At 44.3% G+C, this 20,892-nt stretch overlaps 2 protein-coding genes and 1 pseudogene across 4 annotated transcripts in view; 1 reads left to right on the top strand and 2 right to left on the bottom strand.

The window, feature by feature from the left end:
• Positions 1–20,892, bottom strand: part of LOC109680884 (interferon-gamma-inducible GTPase 10-like) — a 105,913-nt gene that overhangs the window by 50,304 nt on the left and 34,717 nt on the right. The gene's annotated exons all lie outside the window — the stretch shown is intronic.
• Positions 1–20,892, bottom strand: part of LOC109680887 (interferon-gamma-inducible GTPase 10-like) — a 58,733-nt gene that overhangs the window by 2,036 nt on the left and 35,805 nt on the right. The window contains exon 1 of one of the 3 annotated variants that reach the window (XM_020155538.2): positions 4,686–4,706. The exons of 1 other annotated variant lie outside the window; for it this stretch is intronic. The gene's annotated coding sequence lies outside the window, so the exon portion shown is untranslated. Of the gene's footprint in view, positions 1–837; positions 1,144–4,685; positions 4,707–20,892 lie in introns of those variants that run through there. One more of the 3 variants, XM_020155537.2, reaches the window with a different exon arrangement.
• LOC141417976 (immunity-related GTPase family M protein-like) lies at positions 6,165–15,599 on the top strand (annotated as a pseudogene).

Genomic DNA, 20,892 nt, shown 5'->3' on the forward strand with positions numbered 1-20,892 from the left:
GAAGAAGAAAGAAGACAAAAGACAGACGTGGAATGACAAAAGCAGAAATTGGAATGAGGATTAATAAACATGAAAGAAGGACTGAGAGTCAAAGAAAGCAGGTAACCTATGAAGCTGAGGAAGAGAGGGAAATGGATGTTCCTTGGACTCTCCAGAAGGAGCCAGCCTACTGATACCTTGATTATAGCACATGAAGACTAACTTTGAACTTCTAACCTCCTGAACTTTAAGAGAATACATTTCTGGGTTTTTTAAATTGCTCCAAAAAGTAACAGGTGTGATAAAGATCACACTTTTTGGGAGGGGCATAGCTAAAGTAGCAAAGCACTTATTTAACAAGCACTAGGCCTTGCGTTCCATCCCCAGTACCTAACAACACAATAAAATTAAAATCATGAGCTTTCCACACATATATAAACTATCCAGTGACCAAACTGTAGTAGTTAGCACACCACACACCTCAAATATGCACCATTTATGTTTGATTTGATTTATGTGCCAATGGAAGAACATTATTTGCATTGTTACTAATTTTCAAAAACTCACAGAGCTGTTAGATGACTCTATGACAGTGAAATGCTAGAACCAGAAAACCCAAGAATTTTACAGGGAACACTGCATAGTTTCCTATGGGAGACATCCCATAAATACAACTGCTGAGTCCAAATAATCTCTCAATTTTCTCAACAACAAAAGGCATCTTCACACCCAAAGTTGGTTGTCTGTTGTGTAAAGATCATGACCTGACTGGCTGCCTCCCCCAGACAGCTCTGTCCTCAGCCCTCCAAGCACAGAGGCAGACCCCAGTCACTACAGATGCAGAGTTGTCTCACTCACCAGAGCTGGAGAGATTTCAGATGTCAAAGATCAGATCCAGCGTTTCCACTGAAAACTGAAAATGTTGAGCCTGTTGAAGCCCTCACTGCAGCCTACAGCACAGGAACTTACACCTGCACACAGCTGTCCTCCGCCAAGAAGCACACACTGTGTCCTCCTGGGGTCAATAGAGAGAGCAAGAGGTACAGAGCGCCTCCGTCAGGTCAGGGATAACCAGCCCAACTGTGGAGGCAGAAAGAAAAAACCTACACACAGCCTCTCTCTGGCAACCCTCTCATCAGAAGAGAACTGGCTAATCGTAAAGGCATTCACAGGCAGAAAGTGAAAGCAAAACCAATCCAATGTTATGACTTTTCTGGGAAGCAGAACCATTTCCAGGAAAAGACAAATAACACTTTATGGTCTCAAGATGCTCAGAATGAGACAATGGCTGGAAGAGACTTGGGGCTAGGGGGGTCAGGTTCCTCATGACCTCTGGGAGGACACCTAGCCAAGGTGCCTAGAGGATGGGCTTTCTAGGGACAGAGCTGCTCTGGATGCAGGAAGAAGGCTGTGAGCAAGTTTCAACAAGTTTCACTGGATGTGGGAAAAGCATTTCTCAGTGGAAAGATAATTCTAAAATTTCTCTCCATATCTCTAACATGTCTCATGCAGGCAGCTGTAGCTGGCTGCCCAAATTGCCAGGGTACTATGCTAATGGTGTGTCATGGGGTCTAGAGCCACCAAGGCACCCCAGTGGGCAGCATGGCCTCAGCTGGGTGTGTTGTGCAGGTGAAGAGGAAAAACAGGCTTTTCCCAGAAACTACAAAGCAGAGTGAACCTGAACTCGAGGCCCCTGAACAATGATCAATGGCCAATTGTTCATGGCTACAAGAGATTTAACAGCCTACAGGAAGAGGAGGACAATGCCAAAGGAGACAGCAGAACACCACAGAGGGACAAAGGCTGAAAACTTTTGTAAACAGGTCTGGGAACCCTTCCATATCTCTGGAACCTGAGGCACTGGTTTAGTATCAAGCACTGAGTCAGCATTAGCTCCCAGTGCACGACTGGCACTTGGCTGGGAACTTGGCCCATGACCATCATCCCCTTTTTCACCCCTCCTTGTCCACAGTGTGTGTGGAGGGTTCACGCTGTGCTATTGGCTCTACAGGAAGTAAAGAAAGAAAGGACCATTCCTGTCCCTACAAATTCCTTGGGGAGACAGCAATTTTCTATATGAAATATGTGCATGGAGGAAGACTGAGTTCAATGTTAAAAATTTTAAGTATGATTTATGAAAATATCTCCCACTTTTGATCCCTTTAGAAGAAAGGAAAAGAAATTTCTTCTTAAATGCAGAATAGAGCACAGATCTATATAGATGGGGTGCATTGCTTGAATCGTGGTAAGATTGGAGATCTCTCTCTCACATACACACACACAACACACACACACACAGAGTCATACGTACATAAACACATCAAAGGTACCACATGCCTGAAATCCCCTGATTGCTTTTAAAGCTTACAGCTTTTTGTGTTGAATGTCACTTGTATCATAGAGAGTTGACATCACAACTGAGTGTTTGCAAGACACTCAGGAAAGGGAGATGAGAATTTTAAGCTGGAGCCCAGCAAGACGTAAGGAGAGTACACTAAGAAAGATTGAGAAGAACATTGTTTATGTCCATTATTTTGTTTCAGATCTACCCTGCCTCCCAGCAACAACTGACCATATATTTTGGACACTCACCCACAAACTCACTCAGGAACACAATATGGATCCCACATCATGATAGAGGAGAGAGATTGTACCTAAGACCCTGGAAAATGACCCCCAGCTCTATTGAATCCTTCACAGCTAAGTCCCAGCCCTAGCTCCTTCGTTTCTGGTCTCTAGTGGCCACTGCACTCCGAGGGCTGGAGCCTGAAGCCCATGCTGTGCTCTCGGGGACTTCTGCCCCAGCCAGTTCTCCTGGTATCAAATAAACCTCCTCCAGACAGGTGGGTGAGAACAGACCTGATATGGTCCCTCACAGGCAAAGACCATATAGTTGGAAATCAGTATGGCCACTGCCTCTGGACCCAAAACTCCCACAGGCCTCTGAAGAGGAGCCTTCTTCCCCAGTAGAAGGAGGAATGCAGAGCCAGATCTGGACAGAGTCCACCAAAGGAATGCAAACTTGCCAACCGTGTGTTTGATGCACACTTGGTAAAACTCTTCTAAACTGAGATTCTTCTCCTGAGGTTAAGTTGTCTCTTCCAGTTCCTGAAGTGGTTTGGAACTGGGCCCAGAAAAATGCACACGGTCAGGCAGGCAGCCAAAGTTTGTTCTCTCTGGTTCAACGGCCTCCTCTCCTCTTCGCCTTCCCAAGAGGCACGTCATGTGTGTAGGGTCATGTCTTAACTCCCAGAGACTCAGCGTTCATGGAGGGTCTAACCAGGAGGCTGAGGACCAGGCCTCCTTCTGAGCAACTGTTACCAGGGCTGGATCTGGATCAGCAAAGTTGGAGTGAAGAGAAGTGAGACAGACATAAAACTGGGCTGTCCAGAGCTCTCAGGCTAGGTGTGGCCAGCTAGGTTCAGGAAGGATTTTCTAGAAAACTCTCTTGCAAGTAGAATGAACTACTCAAACACTTGCAGAACAGGAAAAAGCTGTGCCCCTTTTTTTCCCTTCAAATGTTTACCAAGTTTTTCAGTTGGCACTGAAATTACAGTCCACTTAGGGCATGGATATGCATGAAGGCAGATATCCCTGAAGGTCAGCGTTATCTCTGAATTTACACAGAGACCAAGCACACATTTCCTGGGCAGGGAAGGCTCAGGAGGAGAATGAATCTGTGGCCTCTACCCTGTCCACTGACCAAGTCTCTCCTAACTGTCCTGAACAATCCTTATCACTTGTCAATTGGGCAAATGAAGATTTAATATCCTTAACAAAAAGACTACTTAGTTTTGACTGAAGTACACCTTGAAGCCAGTCAGAGGAATGGCTCCTGAAAGCGAGGTCAGTCCTCACCTACTTTACAGCACATTCTTCCTGGTTCTCTTATCCAATCTCCAGGACATGACAGGACGTGACAGGACATGACATGTATGTGTATGTGAGCATGTACATGGGTGGGTGGGCGCATGCATGAGTGTGTATGTGCATGGGTGTGTACATGCATGAGTGAGTATGTGCATGGGTGTGCACGGGTACGTGGAGAGATATATGTGAAAATGGGTGACTGCAGCTTGGAGTGTGTTGATTTCCCCCTAGGTGATAAAAAGATCGTATAGGTCCTGTTCTTGGCCCTCCTAGCATTGTCAGGGGCAGTCACTGTCTGTTCCCTCGCCTAAGAAACTGGAGGTGACAGGTGTGGATGGAGAATAAGGCATGGGGTGCACAGACATGACAGTGTGAGGAGCTGACCAAACCATGTACTGGCGCAGCCAGCACCATCTGGCCTTCCTGCATCCACTCTCTCGCCAAGCCCCAAGTCAGTAGTGTTGGAGATAGAGCAAATAAATACAGATGCCCGGTTAAATGAGAACACAGTGTGTGGGACTGGGGAGAGAGCTCAGTGGTAGAGCACTTGCCTAGCATGTGTGAGTCCCTGCGTTCCATCCCCAGCATTGGAAAACACACACACACACTCACACACACACACACACACACACACGCACACGCACGCACACGCACATACACACACACATACACACACACACACATACACACACACACATACACACACACACACACATACACACACACACACGGAGCCTTAATTAGCTGAAAAAGGTGGGGACAGGGGAAGGAAGATGCTGATGGACTTTGAGGTTACTGAGCTCCCAGGTTTCATCCCAGGTGACCCACATTCTCACCTTCTGATCAGGTACCCATCTGCAGGTAACCCACAGACCTGACTCCATCAGGGAATCTAATTCCAGACTGCCCCAGATGAAGATTCTTGACAAAACAGCATCTTCAAAGACAGGCTGCATATGGCCTGATTATCTTCTGTCACCACATTGACTTTGAGATCCGAGAGAAGCTACCCAGTGTTGACCAAAATTCCTGAGTCTGAGTGCTGTGGTCACTGAAATGCAAGGTTCCAAAATTGTCCTCCCAGCCTTCCTGTGCCTGCTCTGTGACCTAGTCCTTTTTGCTGTAGTTTAGAAAGCAACACAAAGCTGTCTCTGTCATTCTCCCAAGAAAGAAACTGAAATCTGCAAGAGGTTTACAGCAGCTTAGTTTGCCCTTAGGCTTCACAGGAAAAGGGAGCAGGAGGAAAGATTTCTGGAGGTTTCTCAAAACCTCCACTGTTTACAAGCATAAGAATGTGAAAGCAGCTCACATTTAGTCCTCTTCCCAGCAACTTGGCTTTTCCAGGAAGGCAAAAGAGAAAGGTACAGAAGCCACTAAGGAATCACATTACTGGTTGCTGAACAAGTGTCAAAGCAAAAAGGAGAGGGAGGAAGCCTCTGGGGAAGGACTGGGGCTCCCAGGGAACTGAGCATCACATTGCCCAAAACTCTGAACAGTCCTGAGCCATGAAGAGGCAGAACTTGTATCAGGACCCTGGAGCAGACTTTGGACAAGGGCAGTACCTGAGCAAGTCCTTGAGGTCTAGGTGAGCTCTTCTCTCTACCCCTGCTCCTCTTCCCCCAGGTTTGGAGGGAGAACTTGCCAGTAGGTACAGGAGGACAGCTAAGGGAATGGCAGAGCTGAACCCTCGAAAAGTAATGTGACTCCTTCTCACCCCAGTCTCCTACATCACCCTTTGCTAGAAGCGTCTCCTCCACTGCTAGGTGGGAATATCACACAGGTGTTGGTGCTTCTATGCCGTGGTCACTGTTTCCAGCTCCTGGTCTCATTCAGAAGTCCAATCCATCAAAGAAACTCCAGAGTCTATGATTTTGAAATCTACCCCCTGCCCTAGTTCAGTCCCCCTTCCTAAGGAGACACAGGCTGCAAGGACAGGACTCTGCTTTTCCACTCGTTCTTGCTCCAATCTTCTCCATTATGAGGAAGGTGGGATGGGAGGGAGCAGGGGACACCAGAGTGCCCATAGGAACAACTGAGCGACTTCTCCATGAGGGTCTGCAAATAACTAGGAGGCTAGGTCTCCCTGACTCTGAATGTTAGCATTTTCAGGGCTAGGAGCTATCATCTGAACAAGTAAGCTCCAGCTGGGGAAGCAGCAGGGTCAGACCCACGAAGACTTGATCCTGTGCTGGGCTGTCATTTTCCAGGGGTAAGAAGGAAGCCCTGTAGTTTGGTTCAATCCAACACTATAGCGCAGCTGCCCTCCTGAGTGTGAATGTGGAACTGTCCAACTGAATTCTGAAAACCAGCCATTTCCAGGAATAGAAACTGAAACTTGCCTTCACTGGAGTCTCCTCCCTGTGGTGCCACGGCAGGCAGGACTCAGATATAGAAAATGCAGAGCAGAGAGCAAGGGCTGTGCTGAGGATCAGGGACTAGAAGGGAACCCAGGAAGACCAGACTGCCCTTTCCAGATCGTCTTCCCTCCTAGATTATCATCTCTTCCTAAGTGGATCTCAGATCTCCACGCCTCACTTCTGTCCTCACTTGAATCTGGATTCCACTTTTAAATCATCCCATAGGGAGCTGCTACCACCTGAGGACAGCAACCTCTCCCCAGGGAAGGAGTGACATACCAGGAGGGCCACTGACATCTGATTACAGTCACTCTTCTGGAGCAGGTATGTGAAGAGCTCCTAAGTGCAGCTTGGCTAACTACCCTGCTCATGTAATGACATGAACAGTGGAACCATAGAGCAGGGCAAGAAGGTTGGGGGTTGGTTATTCAATGCTCACAGCAGTACCCCTCTTTGACTTTCTTCAGGATACAGAGCACCTCAATATTGTTACTGCTCCACCCCATCCCACCCACAAGCATGGAGGCAATGTGCCTCTCTCTCACCTATAAGTTCCTGCTGTTTGGGTCTTTCCATGGGGATCAAGTTTGGAGAAAGAGGTCAGAATGTGCCACCCACACCTCTTGGGTTCTGGAACTTCTTCATTTTCTCTATAGGGACAAACTCCCAAGATCAGAACCATCTGCAAGCAATATCTAGGGTTCCCTGAAACTATAGAAAGCTCATCATTTCCTTACCTGGACCACCCATGGAATAGGAAGTTCAGGTGGGGTTTTGAGCATGAAGTGCTCAAAAAGTGACTTTTTTGTCTGATTCAATTCACATGTTATCTGAATTAGACAAACTGGCTTAGTTGCAGAGCACAAACTCATTCCTTTACAGATACTATAATGAGGTGGGGGCCTTTTAAACACCATCTTCCCAGAGCATGCTAGGTTCGATACTGTTCCCACTAATCATGGAGAGACATATCACACTTTCCTGGAATGAATAAGCACATTTCTTTTCTCTGTTTTTCCTGATAATGATCACATGAGGAATATAACTAGGGTTTTAGACAACATTAAGATCTATGTTCACTAGAGTCCTGATCTCTCAGATTCATAACCAGTCCAGGCTGGTTCCCACATCTCTGTGAGTCCTCCTGATGGAGCTCAGGATAGTTGGATGAGGCACAAACTATGTAGAACCCTGAATAGGAAATCCATTCATAGGTGTTCTTTATTCTGCATCAACCAAGTCATGAAATCTATCTGACAGGTTATAACCCATCAAACCAACTGGAATAGAATATAATAAAATTTAATTCAAACCGTTCCCTCTAAAATCAGGAACCAGACAAGGATGCCCACTATCTCCACTCCTATTCAACATAGTACTGGAATTCCTAGCCAGAGCAATTAGGCAAGAAGAAGGAATAAAAGGAATACAAATAGGTAAAGAAACTGTCAAAATATCCCTATTTGCAGACGACATGATCCTATACCTTAAAGACCCAAAAAACTCTACTCAGAGGCTTCTAGACATCATCAATAGCTATAGCAAAGTAGCAGGATATAAAATCAACATAGAAAAATCATTAGCATTTCTATACACTAACAATGAGCAAACGGAAAAAGAATGAATGAAAACAATTCCATTTACAATAGCCTCAAAAAAAATCAAATACCTAGGTGTAAACCTAACAAAAGATGTGAAAGACCTCTACAAGGAAAACTATACACTTCTGAAGAAAGAGATTGAGGAAGACTATAGAAAGTGGAGAGATCTCCCATGCTCATGGATTGGTAGAATCAACATAGTAAAAATGTCGATACTCCCAAAAGTAATCTACATGTTTAATGCAATTCCCATCAAAATTCCAATGACATTCATTAAAGAGATCGAAAAATCTACCACTAAATTTATATGGAAACACAAGAGGCCACGAATAGCCAAGGCAATACTCAGTCAAAAGAACAATGCAGGAGGTATCACAATACCTGACTTCAAACTATATTACAAAGCAATAACAATAAAAACAGCATGGTACTGGCACAAAAACAGACATGAAGACCAGTGGAACAGAATAGAGGATCCAGATATGAAGCCACACAACTATGAGCAACTTATCTTTGACAAAGGAGCTAAAAATATACGATGGAGAAATAGCAGCCTCTTCAACAAAAAGTGCTGGGAAAACTGGTTAGCAGTCTGCAAAAAACTGAAACTAGATCCATGTATATCACCCTATGCCAAGATTAACTCAAAATGGATCAAGGATCTTAATATCAGACCCCAAACTCTTAAGTTGATACAAGAAAGAGTAGGAAATACTCTGGAGTTAGTAGGTATAGGTAAGAACTTTCTCAATGAAACCCCAGCAGCACAGCAACTAAGAGATAGCATAGATAAATGGGACCTCATAAAACTAAAAAGCTTCTGTTCATCAAAAGAAATGGTCTCTAAACTGAAGAGAACACCCACAGAGTGGGAGAAAATATTTGCCAATTATACATCAGACAAAGGACTGATAACCAGAATATACAGGGAACTTAAAAAACTAAATTCTCCCAAAACTAATGAACCAATAAAGAAATGGGCATGTGAACTAAACAGACCTTTCTCAAAAGAAGAAATTCAAATGGCCAGAAAACACATGAAAAAATGCTCACCATCTCTAGCAATAAAGGAAATGCAAATTAAAACCACACTAAGATTCCACCTCACCCCTGTTAGAATAGCCATCATCAGCAACACCACCACCAACAGGTGTTGGCGAGGATGCGGGGAAAAAGGAACCCTTTTACACTGTTGGTGGGAATGTAGACTAGTACAACCACTCTGGAAAAAAATTTGGAGACTACTTAAAAAGCTGGACATCGATCTACCATTTGATCCAGCAATACCACTCTTGGGGATATACCCAAAAGACTGTTACTCCAGAGGCACCTGCACATCCATGTTTATTGCGGCACTATTCACAATAGCCAAGTTATGGAAACAGCCAAGATGTCCCAGCACTGACGAATGGATTAAGAAAATGTGGTATCTATACACAATGGAATTTTATGCAGCCATGAAGAACGAAATGTTATCATTCGCTGGTAAATGGATGGAATTGGAGAACATCATTCTGAGTGAGGTTAGCCTGGCTCAAAAGACCAAAAATCGTATGTTCGCCCTCATATGTGGACATTAGATCAAGGGCAAACACAACAAGGGGATTGGACTATGAGCACATGATAAAAGCGAGAGCACACAAGGGAGGGGTGAGGATAGGTAAGACACCTAAAAAACTAGCTAGCATTTGTTGCCCTTAATGCAGAGAAACTAAAGCAGATACCTTAAAGCAACTGAGGCCAATAGGAAAAGGGGACCAGGAACTAGAGAAAAGGTTAGATCAAAAAGAATTAACCTAGAAGGTAACACCCACGCACAGGAAATCAATGTGAGTCAATGCCCTGTATAGCTATCCTTATCTCAACCAGCAAAACCCCTTGTTCCTTATTATTATTGCTTATACTCTCTCTACAACAAAATTAGAGATAAGGGCAAAATAGTTTCTGCTGGGTATTGAGGGGGGGAGCGGGAGGGGGTGGAGTGGGTGGTAAGGGAGGGGGTGGGGGCAGTGGGGAGAAATGAACCAAGCCTTGTATGCACATATGAATAATAAAAGAAAAATGAAAAAAAAATAAAATAAAATAAAATAAAATTTAATTCAACACAGTAGAATAAAGTGAAGCAAAGGTGCATCCATGTGGCACAACCTTTCAAGTATGTGTGAGTGTGTGTGTGTGTGTGTGTGAGTGTGTGTGTGTGTGCAAAGTGTGCACTTGGTTCCTATGTGAAATGCATCTCTTACTGTGGCTCTCACCCAGAAGATGCAAAGATACTGCTCACAGAGTCTAGTTCTCCTTTCCAAGCCTGACTTCCTCTCTCTAGTTGAATCTACCTGCTTGGCTCCTTCCAGATACCAGTTACCCATGTCTTTCTTTGGTCTGTCCATAGGCAGACACATGGGCTGCAGCAGGGCATAACCCCAAAAGCCCCCAGGTACAGTGTTACAGTGATGACCAGCACCAGGGATGCAGACATGGACCAGGGGTCAGTCAGTAAGGGACTGGAAGTCTGGAACGGGGCCTTGGAATCATAGACACCATCTCCCATAAGGCCAAACACAGGATGCTTAGGTGAAGACAGGTGGGGAGTCCTTAGTTCAAAGCAGGCTAAGTCACATAAATGGTTTTTAAAAGTATAGAATGATCTAGGGGCATGACTCAAGTTGTCGAGTGGTTGACCCTGAGTTCAAACCAAAGCACTACCAAAAAAAGTATAAGGTTTGTGCCCACCTCCCACAACCACCTTGAGGTGATCAATACCCATCCCCAGCCACTCCCCAAAGGAGAGCACTTTCCAGAAGAGTACAGATGAGCAGGTTGTAGCTCTTCAGGTGACAGATTTTAGGAAGAAAAATTCATGGACCTGTTAACCAGTAGTTAAGGATATAAAAAAAATGTGCTTCATTCATCAAATAAAATGGATTAAATACTTGCTGTATATGGCACTTAGCTAATACTTTAATAGAATTTATTCTTTGTGCCAAGAATGCATATACATTTAGATGACAACAAGCCTCTTCGAGCAAATCAATTAATACTCTCTGATTGTAAGTATCAATTGGAAGACTACGTTCTTTCAATGATCTATCAAAGGAGTGCTCAAAGTGATAGGAGTCCATAAGGAGGGTTGTGTCAGCTTTAGACCAATTAAGTGATTTAGGGGCTGATTACCTTTTTTCCTTTCTGTTATACTTTGACTCAAAGGGATCCCTGACAAGTATATTCTTTTCTTAACCTATAATAGGGGCAAATAGAGTTGGAAGAATACAGAGCTGATCCAGGGACAGAAGAAACCACTACTCATATCCTGGACAGGAGATAGTTCTTCTGGGGCCTTGACAATGGTTGAGGCCTCCACAGGTGTCCATGTCACCCCTCCCCCAAGCTATGACCCTGATGTCTGATAAGAAGGTGTCAGATAGGACCTAAAACAAGACAAAGTGCCAGGTTAAGGGAGGTGTATATTTAGAAAATAATTAAAAATGAATAGAATTTCCATCCTCACCTATTTCCTTCAACCACCCCAACCACATCTTCTCCTACCCTGTAAGTAAAGTTCTCAATACAGGAAAGTAAAGCAAACAGAATTTGAACATGACCAATGATAGGCAAGGGAATCAGAGTTGGGCTTAAGGACTAGATGTTACCAGACACTACAGAACTCCTTTCCTCTGGTCACTCCTCCCATTTAGAGTATTTTCAGTCTTGGACCTAGTCCAGGGCCTCATTCTCCTGGCTTCTAGCCAGCTTTGCCTCAGCATGCACTAGCCTTCTACCAAGCCATTCACACTCACACCCAGATCAGGACACCCTGACTCCAGACAGAAGGAAGAACCACCTGACAGGCATACAACACCTTGAGTCTTTCACAGGGACCTCTGAAGGAAGATTCTGGATAGTTTCTGAAGTCTCAGACCTCAGGGGTTTATAGTTCCAAAGCATAAATGAGGTATGATGACAGTCTTTCCCAATATCCTATCTTCCACTAAACTCTGGATATCTCTGTCACCATTCAATTACGCATCTTCCCAACCTAGTAGATGTAAACCCCTAAAATATAGAGCTCATTGTCTCCTAAAGTGAAGACGAGGTGGGCATTTTCATTACAGTCACAAACCAGTGGCAGGATGAAGATAGGAGGGATGGCAGACAGTGGTTTCCATTCTCTTCCACAATGATAAAAGTTGTGTCCAGACAGTGGAAAATAATAATTGGCAGTAAGTGAACCAACGTTCCAATGGGAAGCTGCTCAGCATCCAGCAGTCATGAGTTTCTGTTAAACAAGATTTTCTTTGCCATCCAGACAGAAACATAGAATCACACTGTGAGGTTCAAACTTTGGTTCCCTCCCCACCATCTCTGTAATGCAGTATTGCTTATTTATTCATAATTCTCTTTTTATTCATTCATAATCAGAAATAATTGTATAACTTATCTAATAGGATTTAAGGAATATTAAGATAAGGGATGCAAAGGACCCAGCACAGACAGATTCACAGAGGACCTTCTTGCTGTGTGGTTAAAGTTGGAGGGAGGAAGAACCAGAGGAACGACTTCCTCAGGGATCCTGACAAGACCAGAGACTTCACCAAGAGTGCTCAGAGCTGTACAGAGGGCTTCACACCAATCTTGTCATGAAACCATCACACAAATCCTGGGAGGTGGGTAGTATGACTTCCCTAGGTTTCAGAAACTTGTCCACAATGCAAGGAGCCAAGCTGGTCCTCGAACACATGAGGGACTTTGGCCTATTACTGCTATGTGAAGGTCCACTCCAAGACCTTGAACTAGGTAAATAGCAGCCCAAGGTGTATGGGGAACAATGTTGGGTTGTAGATAGGAGCCACCCCAGGAGAGGTATTGGGAGGGTATGTGCCCAGGGAGCTTGAGCAGGGCAAGAAACTGCACCTTGGGACCTACTAGTGTCTATGAAATTTGTCCTACATGTGGACAAGTGGGTCTTCTGGAGAAGACTCCTGCCACCTCAGTCTTAGTACAAGTCTCCATCTGCTTCAAGAGACCCAATGTGTGGATCTGGCAGGGAGCTCCTTTTGGAGCTGCATGGAACCTCTGTGAGGTTCAAGAAAAACTCTTCAGTCAAAGAAATGGCCTTGAGTTTTCATTTTTTTTAATTTGCATTCATGCACAAAGAAGGGAATTGAATTCTAAAGGAAAGTAACATAGCAATTACCTATGATCGTGGGATTCTGAAAGCCCATCAGGTAGGAACAATGTTTGTGTTGCAACCTTGAGTAGAATTCACTGTAATCTCAACCAATTCTCTTCCCAGTCCTGCCCCACAAATGCTTCAATGCCATGGCAAGGATTCAGTCAAGAAGAGAAGCCTACCTTGACATAACAGCTTGAATATCTATAGTAATAGTGACACAATCAACAGTTATGCACAGAAATGTGCAAACATAAGCACTGACCTAAATATCAGTAGATTCTTTGGACAGATTATTTTCACATATCTGTTGGAATTGAGGAGAGATATGTATTTACTATCTACACTATTGCAAAAACATCATCCCAATTTTACAAGAAAAGAAATATTTTGGAAAAAGACAAAAACATTTATCATGGTATGGTAAAAAAATAAATAAATAAATTATACCTGACTGAGAAGGACAACCTCAGTTGGGTGTTAGTGGCTCATTCCTGTAATCGTAGCTACTTAGGAAGCTAAGATGGGAGGATCACAGCTCAAGGACAGCCCTGGGCAAATAGATCACAAGACACCATCACCAAATGACCAGAGAAAATGGGCTGGAGGTATGGCTCAAGAGGTAGAGCGCCTACTTTGCACAAGCATGAAACCCTGAGTTCAAACCACAATAACACCAAAAAAAAAAAAAAAAGGACAAGGATAACCTCTGTGAGTTCAGGGCTTAAAAGTCCTCACCAGTGAGTTGTGGAATCTAAACATCTGGCACAAGCTGGACTCCTAGTTACCTATTTGGCTGAAGTAAGAACATGGGCTCTCACTGAGTTACCCAACTGACATTCTGCTGCTCAAGTCCAAGCATCCACAGTCCTACTTTGGGGCTTGTATTTAACACAATGGTTATAGAGCCATTTTCAGGTTCTTCCCACCTGCTAAGAATGCGCAAATATCCTGAAGGACTGTTTTGGTGTTCTGATGGTAAATGAAATGTCTTTAGTTATGGATCTGAAAGCCTTGGACTGGGATTTAAAGTCTGTTGATTCCTGTGTCATCCTACATCTAACTTCCTGGCTCTTCTACTTCTGCAGGTTGCTCCACTGCTAACCAACATGGCAGAGGCCCCCGTGTCCTATTGCACTCCGTTGTCTACATCCTTCCCCTCTACTGCGTCATACCACACGGGCTGGAGTATTTTACCTGAGGAGGTCATCAGGAATATTGAGAGGGCCTTGCAAAACGGAAAGTTGCTGGAAGTGATCCCTGTGACCAGGGCAGTCATGGAGAGAGTGTCCAGGACCCCAGTGAGCATCGCAGTGACTGGGGATTCAGGCAATGGTATGTCATCCTTCATCAATGCGCTTCGAGACATTGGTCATGAGGAGGAGACCTCGGCTCCCACTGGGGTGGTGAGGACCACCCAGACCCGAGCCTGCTACTCTTCCTCCCTCTTTCCCAACGTGGTGCTGTGGGATCTGCCTGGCATGGGGGCCACCACCCAAAGCTTTGAGAACTATCTGGATGAGATGCAGTTCAGCCAGTATGACCTCTTCATCATCATTGCATCTGAGCAGTTCAGCATGAATCATGTGAAGCTTGCTAAAACCCTTAAGGGGATGGGAAAGAGGTTCTATGTAGTCTGCACTAAGCTAGACAGGGACCTCAGCACAAGTGTCCTCTCACACACCCAGACCCGGAAGAATATCCGAGAGAATGTCCAGGAAAATCTCCAGTGGGAGGGCTTGCGTGACCCTTCTTTATTTCTGGTATCTAACCTTGACCCTTTATTGCATGACTTCCCTAAGCTTAGGGACACACTGCAAAAAGACCTCTCCAACATCAGGTACCATGCTCCCTTAGAGGCCCTTTCCCAGATCTGTGAGAATATTGTCAATGATAAAGTGACTGACCTGAAAGAGAGAATAGCCAAAGAGCGTTTTCAGGATTTTCTTGACATCAGGGATGTTGATGACTTGAGGGAGGTTCTGGAAGCCTACCGATTGTGCTTTGGTATAGATGATCAGTCACTTCATCAGGTAGCTCATTGTATGGGGAAAATGGCAATAGAATACAGGGCCATCACAAAGTCCCAGGATTTGCGCAGTCTCTGTAGCAGGGACTGGAAACTAAAAGTCATGACTGCTTAGTCATGACAGTAATCCTCAGACTTCTTAGCTGTGCCTCATGCTTGTGTCGCCCAGTCATCCACTGCATCAGACGCATGAGACAAAGACGCATCCTTAAGTTAGTTGCTGAGGACACCAAGACCGTACTGAAGAAAATTCTGGAAGACTCCACTATACCTGCCTGAAATCTAATGTTTCAATAGTCTGGTATGCTTATTCTCAATGTGAAAGTCAAGCTGCCTCGAGATCCTCTTCTCATTTGGGTCCCTATTTCCCCCACTAGAAATCAAAACATATAATTTAACACTTTCTATTTCTAAGGATTACAAATTCTTTGAAAGGAGTTAAGGAAATTGTTCATCTTTCTACTGTTCCTTTGAGGAACAAGTGTGTGTTGAAATCATTTAACCAAGCTTCCTGGGTTTAGTATGTAGAAATTTTGCTTTAAGTTGTCAATTGTGATGTAATCCTAAAGTATTAAAGTTAATTCCTCTTCTGTAAAGCCTTTTTATTCTCTTTCTCCTTCCTTTCCCTAAACACCCCTGCTGGTGACTCAGCTGGTGTAAAAGGGCACTTGCTCACAAGTTTGGAGAGTGTGATGGCAACTGTTCTGTGAATCTAACAGGGTGTTCAGGTCAGGACTCCAGGCAGTACTCCTGCCACAAGGTGCTTTTCCTTCACACATTCTTCACCAGGTGCCAATCGGTCTCTTAAAAAGAAATCCAGGTTTATATGAGTCAGGGTTCTGGCAAGAAACAGATGGCATCGTCAAACTGGATCATTTGAGGAGGATTTGCAAAGCATATGTCTTTGAAATGTGTGAGCAGGATGCAAAGACATCACCAAGAGAAAACACTGACTCTCAAGCAAGCACAGTGAAGAATGCCAGCATCCCCAGGCCTGGAAGGACAATGTTTTACTGTATTTGCTGGTGCTGTAACAAAATACTTCTGGCTGGGTAAGATGAAAGAATGTGAGGTTTATCAACTCACACTTATGAGGCAGAAACTCCACAATCAGTAACCCCATCAGTTTAACCTCTGGTGAGGAACTCCTTGAAGATGGCATCACAATGGCAGGGTCAGGAGCACATGTGGTAGAGAGACAGGAAGCCAGATATTCAAGGACCAAGCTCTCCCCTTTTTATAATAACATACTTTTATGGAAAATAACTCAAATCTAGAGCCCACCATGAATCCCTTCCAAGTACAATGACACCAGGACCTAATCACCTCCAGTAGGCTCTACCTCTTAAAGATTCCACCATCTCTATACCACCACATTGTGACCAAACTTCCAGCACATGAGCCTTTGGGGAACAGATTTGAACCATATCTAAACCATAGCAGGCAAACAGAGGGACAGAATATTGGCCCCTGGAGATGGCAGGTGTATACAGACAACTATCTGACAGCTGTGGATACAGGAGAGGGAGGTCACTTGGCCCCAGCTGCCTGACAGAAAGAATCAGAAAAATCAAACCCTTGGCCTCACTTCCTCCCTTCTTTTCCTGCCTATGTTGCCCATTGGCCAATCCCAAGAGTTTTGAGAAGGTGAGAGGCCCATAAATAAAGTCCCTGCAGGTCAGTCACTTAGCATACCTATACATGGGAAAAGACAATGGACCTGGAAAGGTAGAGAGTATACTCAAACCTGAAGTGTTTGAAAATTATTACAAAGCAGGCTGGGCGCTGGTAGCTTATGCCTGTAATCCTAGCTACTCAGGAGGATCACGGTTCGAAGCCAGCCTGGGCAAATAGTTCTTGAGACCCAATTCGAAAGAACCCATCATTAAAAGGGCTGGTAGAGTGGCTCAAAGAGTAGGCCCTAAGTTCAAGACCCAGTACAGCCAAAAATAAATTAATAAATTACAAAGCAATGCTTGCCAATGCCACTAAGTATGAAAAATGGCAAACAACTAATTCGAATAGCAATTCTGGACAAATGCTGTGAACTGAGTATAAACAATGCTTGTGACTTGCCTATGTTTTTAATACAGTTTTCCAGACATGTACTTGAATTAGTTATGAGTGTCACATTACTCAGAACATCCAGAGTTTAACCAGTCTCCACCATTCATCTATTCTCAGCTCACAGATGTGTTCCTTCTTCACTATCCCCTGTCTCAGATCATTCACTGATCAGGGGGCCAAGACAAAGCTAAATTTCTCTTTCACACACATATATAGAACGGCTCAAAATAACCAAGCCTCATCAACTCAACATGCTACATAGATCACAAATATATTTCTCTCCCACTTAACCAGTTCTTATCTAAACTGTTACAGTTGCTCGATGTGTCTCATCCCTATTTTACATAACTCCAGACAGATTCAGGTCACCTTCATATATATATGACCAGATGTCTCAGTAGGCCTAAGGCAGTCCCAGTTCTCAGTTGCCAGAGTGTCCTTGTTTAGATGATAGGTTTTATGTTCATCTTCTAAGCTTCATTTTCCTTCTAATGTCCTGGAGGTGGTGGTACCAGAGTTTGAACTCAGGGCCTTGCATTTGCTAGTCAGGTGCTCTACCACTTGGGCCATGCTCCCAGCCCTTGTCCCTAAGATGGAAACATCCACTTAGCTTAATGGATGGATCATCAGAAACCTCTTGGGACATCTCTCCCGTTTCCCAGCCCTTCTGAACTTGCACACTTAGTTCCAGCAACAGGTCTACTTGCACTTTTCCAGATGCACTGAGCCTCTTCCTTTTCTATCTTTGCTTATGCTTACTTTTTCATCTCAGAGACTCTTCCTCTTCCATTTGCCCAGTTCATTCCAACCCATCCTTCAAGGTCTTCCTTCGACATCATTTCCTCCTTGGAAATCTTTCCTTACAACCCAGACTGAGCCAAGTTTCTTTAGCCTGTCCCCTAAGAAAAAAAAAAAGCACTCTGTGTATCATGGTAACATTTGTGAGACTAGCTAAGTGGCAATTCTGAATATTTGGGCCTCCGAACAAAAGATTAGAGCAGAGGCATGGGTGACGTCCTGAATAATGGCTGGTGCACTACTCTGATACCCCTTTCAAAGTCAAGATCGGAGGGATAATAGTAAGCTATCCAATTACTTTGGGTACTTGGGAACATGCCATGGCATGAAAGCAAGATGCATCATCATAAGGCAGAGGCCTAAGAGGTTCTTGTTTCTCAAGAATTAACAGTGCCTTGGAAGACAGCCCTACTACCCATGTGCCTTCTAAGAGAATGCAGAATTAGCCGAGGTAGGGGCTTTCATTGAGAAAGAGGAATGGTGGCTTGTATCCTCCTCTGCTATCTGTTGCCAGGATCTGACACTATAAAGCTCTTTTCAGCACATCAAGGCATACCACAGGTACTAACCTCCAAGGATCAGCCTAGCCCACAATCGCTGGAAACTGAGAACAAACCCAAGGGCTAGGAAAGTAGAAACCCAGAATATTTGTGATTATCCAGATTTCCTTCATAGAACATAGATTCAAAATAGAACTTAAATTCAACAATAGAAAAAGAATTAACCTGATTCACACATCTTAGAAAGTAGCCTTGGATTTGTATTCCATACTGTTAAGTTCCGGTGTCAAGGGTCCCTGCCTTCACAGGCCAGAGAACTGGTTCATGAGGCAGCTGAATAATGAGCCAAAGCCAGTGTATAAAATAGGATTTATTAGAGAGAAAGGAAAGGGTACAGCTAGGGTACTGCAGTGGAGCCCAGAAGCCAGTGGCTCGCTGCACAGGTGAAGGTTAGGGTTTTAACGGACATTTTAGCTCTGGGTTAGGTGGGTTTTTCTCATTGGCCATGGATTAATGGGCCTTCTCAGGTAAACTGGTTTGGTTAGCACCTTTATTGGGGGAAGAGAGCATTTTGCTCATCAGCCCTGTGGCAGATCTCTATCTCTCCTTTAGGACGCAGGAATGCAGGCCTCCATCTCCTCAGGATGTAGGAAGCATACTGCCCTCTATGGGGGATGGGATACCCATTCATCGGCCTTAGGTCTCCAGACCCAACAAATTCTCCCTCTGAGACAAGCACCCAACTGCTGTTGGGTAGAGAGGCAATGACTCATCTAGCTGCTTTGTGCTGACAATGGGGTGACAGGGGGATAGGGGAGAGAGTACTTATCTCAGGGGTTGACCTGTGTAGTTTCCAGGGGCCCCGATAGAATGGGATTGAGGGCTCATGCCAAGGCAGAGGTGAGTATTCCTTGACTAAAGGCTGGAGTTTGATCAGTCAGACCTGTTGAGATATAAATCTGGAGAGAGCATTTATTACACAAGACCCAAATAGGAATATTAGCAGGAGCATAAAAAGGTGTCTGGTAAGGGCTGTATATCTAGGGATCTAGATTTTACAAAATCCTGTAACTCCCAAGAAAGATTTAAGCTGCTTTATGGCATGGGGAAGTGGGAAACGGAGTATTGGGTCAATTCCCTCATGACTCAGGGAGTGAGTCTGTCCCTTTAAGAACACACCCAGGTAGGTGACCTGTGAGAGGCAGGGGCTGTCAGGATTTAGGTTAAATGTAACACTTTTGGATAAAAGAGAGCTTTAGCTCATTATTTTATATAAATTGGCACTTTTGACTTTGTAAATGTTTGTACCATATTTAGATAAAGTATAGACACCACACAGTTATAAGCAAATACATAAATGAACTCTGATTAAGTAGTACTTAAAGCTTGATGAGATCAACAGAAAACACAAGTAACTTCTTTGATAAAATCTTTTCCTATAACAGTTTTTACTTAGAGCAGAACAATATTAAGATAACCTTGTTATTTTATAGACAGAGAATTTTATTTTAGTTTGACATGACCCTAAAAATCTTTTAGGCAACTCTTAATTATAGTCAACTTTAACTTTATACACACCAAATCTTTTATTGTACACTTTTAAGATTTACTCTTAGGGGATCCCAAGATGGCGACTAGAGGAAGGAAGCAGAAAGCGTGCTTCCTAAAGTAAAATCTTGGAGAGATGCTGGAGATACACCTGGCAGGAAAAAACACCAAGAAGAGGTAAAATTCCAACACCACCACACCCCTAGCCCATGCATAGCATCCCCATACCATGTTAAACAGAGAAACCAAGAGGGCTCCCAGGCTGCCAGACATCAGCTCCTACTGGCTCGAAAGAAGCAGACCACCAGGTGAGCTAAGTGGCATGCAGTACTCCCACACACAACCCTGGGCCAGATCAGCATAGCTCCCTGGACAGACCGACCCCCACCCAGGGAGAAAGGAGAAAAAAACTAAATAATAAACAACAACAAAAGAAAACACATAGCAAAGAGGGCAGGGTGTCCTAAGCACCGAAGGGGGAGGGGCAATCCCTCATGGAACTGCAGGAGTGGCAGACCCCGCCCAGCAACCTTGGAGCAGGAAAGCTTGTGACAGTATTGTAAGGAGTGTTCCACTGGAGAGTGGGGAAGGGGCACTTCCCACGTGAACTGTAAATAAACAAGCCGGCCAGAGAAGGTGAGTGTAGCACCACCTCCCCCAGTGTGCTTGCAGAAGGGAAGGCTTGTAACAGTGGCTGTCGCGCCCAGGAGAACTCTAAATAAACAAAGCCTGCGGGGCTGGGTGAGTGTTAAGCTCATTCCTCAGATCTGCAATCAATAAAGCCTCCAGCAACGGCTGGCTGACAGCAGTGGGCAGATGAGCTGCAGCCTCAGATAGACAATCACAAAGCTGTCCCCAGACTCTTTTTTTTTCTTTTTTTCTCTTCCTTTGATGAGACAATGACAGAACTAGAATTGGAAGCTGAAGGATTCAAATTCCATTGGAACTTGGGATTTTTGTTTTGTTTTGGTTTTGG

The sequence above is a fragment of the Castor canadensis genome, chromosome 16 (genome assembly GCF_047511655.1).
Source record: "Castor canadensis chromosome 16, mCasCan1.hap1v2, whole genome shotgun sequence".
NCBI classification, from domain to species: domain Eukaryota; kingdom Metazoa; phylum Chordata; class Mammalia; order Rodentia; family Castoridae; genus Castor; species Castor canadensis.